This window comes from Marmota flaviventris, chromosome 10 (assembly GCF_047511675.1).
Source record: "Marmota flaviventris isolate mMarFla1 chromosome 10, mMarFla1.hap1, whole genome shotgun sequence".
NCBI lineage: Eukaryota > Metazoa > Chordata > Mammalia > Rodentia > Sciuridae > Marmota > Marmota flaviventris.
Genome location: NC_092507.1, coordinates 73180858 through 73186738, shown reverse-complemented (window position 1 = coordinate 73186738; position 5881 = coordinate 73180858). Strand labels below are relative to the sequence as shown.

The window sequence follows — 5881 nt, the reverse complement described above, 5'->3', positions numbered from 1 at the left end:
GGTGTTCTGCCACTGAGCAGTACCCCAACCAACCCTTTCCATTTTCTGAGACAAGGTCTTGCTAATTGCAGTCTGAACTCAAACTTTTGATCCTCTTGCCTCAGACTCCCAAGTCACTAGGATTACAAGTATCCACTAGCACACAGCTGAAGGAGTTCTTTATATATTGGGGATATTGACCTCATGTCAAATGTATGGTTTGCAAATATTTCTTCCATTCTATGGTTGCCTTTTCACTTTGTTGATTGTTTGCTGTGCAGAAGTTTTAAAGTTTGATGTAGTTCCATCATTTACTTTGTTTTTATTGCTTGTACTTTTAGTGTCATATCCAAAAGACCATTGTTAAATCAATGTCATAAAGATTACCCTTTATTTGGTTCTTATCTTTTTTTGAAAAAAGACAGTTTTATGTCTTTATTACATGAGCATATTTTTTTTGGGGAGGGAGCTGGTCTTCAGTTTGTTTCTTGTTCTCACAGAATGTCAAGTACCTGAGAAAAATAATAGGCTTTATTCATTTTACTGTGCAATAAATAGACTTTCTTTCAAGATATAAAAAGGACAGACTTTTAAAATGTGAGCCTCTGGGGAGTGATATTGGCCAAATTACATTGTCATATTGTGTGCCTGTATGAATATGTAAAACAAAGGCCATCATTATGAGTGACTAGAATGCACCAATAAGAAAATGTGGGGGAAAAATAGAGTCTCCTTTGTGTGTGTGTGTGTGTGTTTCTAAGGATTGAACGCAGAGCCTTGAACACACTAGGCAAGCAGTCTCCCACCAAGTGCCACACATCACCTTTTGTAAAGATACAGTAAGTATATATTCATTTCTTTATCCTTTGACTTACTATTCCAGTTTACCAGAAACAAACAAACAAAAAAAATAACAATCCACAAAGTTATGCAAACCATACTAATCTCACAGCAATATAATGTCAACAACATCATAAATACCTTGCAAAAGTAGTTCTCCTGGGTACATAACAATCTTCCCTTGTTTTATAGCTTGGAGTTTTTTTGGTTCCTGTCAATGCTCCTAAAAGGTTGGCACAATTGTCTTAGAAGAGGACCTCAGATTTCACACTGAACTTTTCATCTTCATTTTTTGAACCCAAACAATGAATTTCCTCCACTAGGAGGTTAGCTTCATGATCTGCATTCATTGCTACCTCTTTACTTTGTTTTCTTTTCCAATAAGGTTATCTTCTTCAATGCACAGGAGAGGAGGAGCCTGAAGCAGGAAGTAGTCAAGACAAAGACAATGGCTTCGATGGAGGGAGAGGAGGAAGAGGAGGTGGGGCCCTTATATATTTTTTTTCTTCTAAGAATTTTACAGTTTCAGATTTTACATTTAGGTCTTTAAATGTTTCAAGTTAATTTTTGTGTCTGGTATAAGGTGAGAGTCTAGTTCCCTCTTGTGGATACCCAGTTTTCCCTGCACCATTTGTTAGATACTGTCCTTTCCTCCTCATGTGATCTTGGCACACTTGTCAAAGATCATTTAACCTGACACGTGAGGGTTTCTTTCTGAGCTCTGTTCTGATCCATTGGTCTATGTGTCTGTCTTTATGCCAGAACTATGATGTTTTAATTATGAGAGCTTTGTAATATATTTTGAAATCAGGAACTGAAGAATTTTGCTTTTCCTTTCTCAATTTTTTTTGCTATTTAGGCTCCTTAGAGATTCTGTGTGAATTTGAAGATTTTTTTTTTTATTTCTGCAAAAAACATCATTGTGACTTTAAAAGGAAATTCATTGAATCTGTAGATTGTTTTGGATAGTATAAACATTTCAACAATATTAAGTCTTCTGATTTATAAATACAGATGTTTTTTCAATTTATTTATGTCTTCTTCATGTTATAACAGCAATGGTTCGTAGTTTTTGATGTACTAATATTTCATCTCAGTGTAAATGGGATTTTGCCCCATTATAAATGGGATTATTTTATTTATTTAGTTTTCAGATTGCTCACTGGTAGTGTATAAAAAAAATTCAACTAATTTTTGAGTGCTGATTTTGTATCTGGCAATTTTGCCCAATTAGTTCAGTAGTCCTAAAAGTATTTGTTTTATTTTGGAATTGTTAAGATTTTCTGCAGATAAAATCATGTCGTCTGTGAACAGAGATAGTTTTAATTCTTCCTTTCTAATTTGGATACCTTCTACTTATGATTTTTTGACCTGATTTGTCTGGCTACACCTTCCAGTAGTATGTTCAATGGAAGTGAGAAGAGTAGACAGATATCTCTGCCTTGTTCTTGATCTTACAGGCAAAGCTCTCAGTTATTTACCAATGCATATACTGTTAGGTGTGGACTTTTCACATCTAACTTTCATTATGTTGAATACTTTCCCTCAATTTCTGAGTTTGTTTGTTTTTTTTTTTTTAATCATGAAAGGGTATAGAATTTTGTTAAATAACTTTTCCACATCAACTGAGATGATCATGTGGTTTGTGTCTTTCATTCTGTTAATATGGTGTATTACATTGATGATTTTCATATGTTGAGCTTTGCATTCCAGAAATATAACCACTTGGTTGTGATGGATAATCCTTTGAATGTGTTATTGATTTCAGTTTGCTCACATTTTATTGAGATTTTCGCATTAATATTCACTAGGGATACGAGTTTATAGCTTTTGTTTCCATGTAGTATCTTTTTCTGATTTTTCCCCTTTCCCTCCCAAGGGAGAAGCTGTGAGCTAGATGCCCTCTTTTTATTGCAATGAGCTGGGCCAGCCTCGTTTCAAGAGCTGATGCAGTTGAAAGGAGGCAATCTTTCTTACTCAATGTGGCTGTTCTTGGTTTTGAGCTTGTTTGGGGTACAGCAACTTCCTACCCAGTTTCAGGAGTTCTCATAAAGACTTTTGGACAGTGTTTTGTTGTTGAATCAATGTCTCCACTGAGGAATGAGTTCTGGGCCTTCTTATTATACCATCTTGCTGATCACCTGTGCAGTTGCTTTCATCACCTGTGCAGTCTTCTTGCCAAAAATTTTAACCTAAATCTAATCATGAGGAAATAATTTTTAAAAATCTGGGGATAATCTGAAGACAATTGGCATAAATGCTTCGAAAATATCAGTGCCATAGAAGGCTTGCTGCCTGCTCCCCTCACCCCAAAAGCAGGGAGAACATTCTAGATTAAAAAAAGTAAAAGATCTACAAGAGCCAATGCAAGTGCATGAAGTTTGATTAGATTCTAATTTTTTAAAAAAGTCATAGAACAGCCATGCTCAGTGGTGCATGCCTGTAGTCCCCAGCTACTTGGGATGCTGAAGCAGGAGGATCACATGAGCCTAAGAGTTCATGGCTGACCTGGGCGACATAGTAAGACCCTGTCTCAAAACAGACAAACAAAGAAACTGTAAAAATTATGTAGGGATTGATGATGTTTGGATATAAACTATTTGCTAGATGGTATTTTAAAATCAGTAATAAATCTCTTAGGTGTGATAATAGTATGGTGAATATATAGAATATTCTTGTTTTTAGAAAATACATGCTAAAATATTTACAGGGAAATGTCATTGTGTCACACACAAAATAAGCAAATACATGGCAAAATATAACAGTTGACGAATCTATATGAAGGTTATAAAGGCATTCTTTAAATTTTTTATACATTCAGTTTTCAAAATAAAAGATCAGGAGGAAATATTATTCTTATCATTGCCATTTCACAGATGAGAAAATTGAGATTCAGAGTGATTATGTCACCCAACAGCTACGCTGGAAATTCAACCGGAGTAGGTTCATGCAACTTTTGTATTTTGCTGAAGTGAATTCACAGAACTCCAGGTAAGAATTATTATCACTATTTTTTATGGAGAAAGAATCTGAGGCCCAGATAGGGGGTGGAGTTCCCAGGGTCACAGAGTGTAGAAGGTTGAGCTAGAGCATCAGTCCTGTGTTCCCTTTGGAGTTTGGTCCTCTTTCCATTGTATGTGTTGGTGGGCGGGTGGAGGGGGGGTGGAGAGAGGATTAGACTTAAAGTCTTATGTTTTCTCTTCCTGATAAACTCCCCACACTTTACCCTGACAAGTGTTAGTTAGATCTGGGAATGGGGCCAGCCCATGAGATGTAGCAGCTGCAGGTTTAGTTAACAGTCTGATGGGTCCTATGCACTTGTGTTCATTTTGCTCACTCTCCTCTCTTCCTTGCACCTGTCCCCACTCCCCTCAACTTCCTCCCCGCCCCCACACACCCCACTCATTGCCCACAGGCCATATTCCTATGCATCCCTTAAGTCTCTGATAAAATTCCATTTCAGGAAATGTTCTTGACTCTCATCAACCCCTACTTCATCCTCTTGCTCCTAGGTTAAGATCTCCCTTTTCAGAGCTCCCTGTAATCATGGCAAATATTTATTGGGTGCCAAATATGAGCCCTTAACATTATCAACTCATTTAGTCCTCCAAACCTATGAGGTTGATAATAGGATTATCATCTCCATTTTATAATGAAGACATCAAGACTCAGGAATGTTAATTTCCTTAAGATCACACATGCAGTACAGATTCAAAAACAGGCATCTGGTTCAGAGCCTAAACTTGTAACACCCTGTGGCTGTTCTTCATAGCACCTGTAACACTTGCAAGTGTTTGTTTACTCTATGTCTCCCCTGTTTAGCTGAAAGCTCCACAGCTTGTTTACTAATAGATTCTGGCTCTTGGCCTAGGGCCTGGATATATCAGTAAATATTTGTTGATGCAAAGAGCAAGATACCTGGAATCAGAGCAGAATTTGTTACTTATGAAACAGGTGATTATTTTGAATAATCAATTGACTTTGAAATACAGCAGTTTTTCTAGCTAAGAAAATGGGAAATCAAGTATTGTGGAAATTTATTACAGCTATGTGGGAAAGTATGTTATAAACCACTCTCCTGTATAAAGGTTATGGGGTTTCTTAAATCCAATGGGGGTAATAACCGAAGCATGATCCTTCCAAAAGAGAAACAAGATAGATGGTGTGACCAGAAATAATTGTCACTCCCTGCTTATGCTGACTAGGCCTCCAGGACAGGTCTGGCATCCTAAGTTAAGCATGGAGCCTTGGGCTCACCAAAGAAGCCTGCCAGGGGAGTTGGCTGAAGTGCCATCTTTGTGAACCGCATTTGGGTGTGAGACTCAGTGTTTCCCTGTGGAGTTGGTGGGCTGAGTCTAGGGATGAAACAGTACACAGGGACAGTGTGGGGCAAAAATCAGAAGAGAATAGGAACAAGAGAACTGTGGAACCACTGTCCCCACTCATCCACACAGCCACCCAATGCCAGGAGAGGGCCAAGAGGGACAAACCGAGGTCCCTGCAAAACAAATTTCTGAGGGTGCTATTCCCTCCCCAAATCCTGTCTTCTGTTCAGACACTAGAGAAAGACCAGGGTGAGCAGGTCATTGTGAGGAATGTTGTCATGAGGCCATCCTGAGGGAGGCTGGGATAGTAATGAAATCTTAGAAAAACTTGGTTTTGACTTTTTTTTTTTTTTTTTTTAAAGTACTGGGATTGAACCCAGGGGCCCTTTACCACTGCATCACCAGTCCTTTTTCACTTTTTATTTTGAGACACAGTCTTGCAAAATAGCTAAGGCTGGCCTTGAACTTGTGATCCTCTTACCTCAGTCTCCCTAGTCTAGGATTACAGGTGTGAGCCACCATGCCCAGCTTAATTTTCTGTCTCTACAGGCATTCAGATACTTATGTTTGGCAGTATTCCAGAATGATTATTAAACATATATTTTGAAAACTGAGAAAAGAAAGTGACATCTATCTCAGAATAAACATTATAGGAACGAACAATGTGGTTCCTAACCCATATTGGTGGCCCAGTTAATTAGAGAATTGGATGAGACTTCCTCAAGGATATTGAGAGA

At 37.9% G+C, this 5881-nt stretch overlaps 1 pseudogene; it reads right to left on the bottom strand.

The window, feature by feature from the left end:
* Positions 1-925: 925 nt before the first annotated feature.
* On the bottom strand, positions 926-1169 carry LOC114092540 (costars family protein ABRACL pseudogene; annotated as a pseudogene).
* Between the last annotated feature and the right edge of the window lie 4712 nt (positions 1170-5881).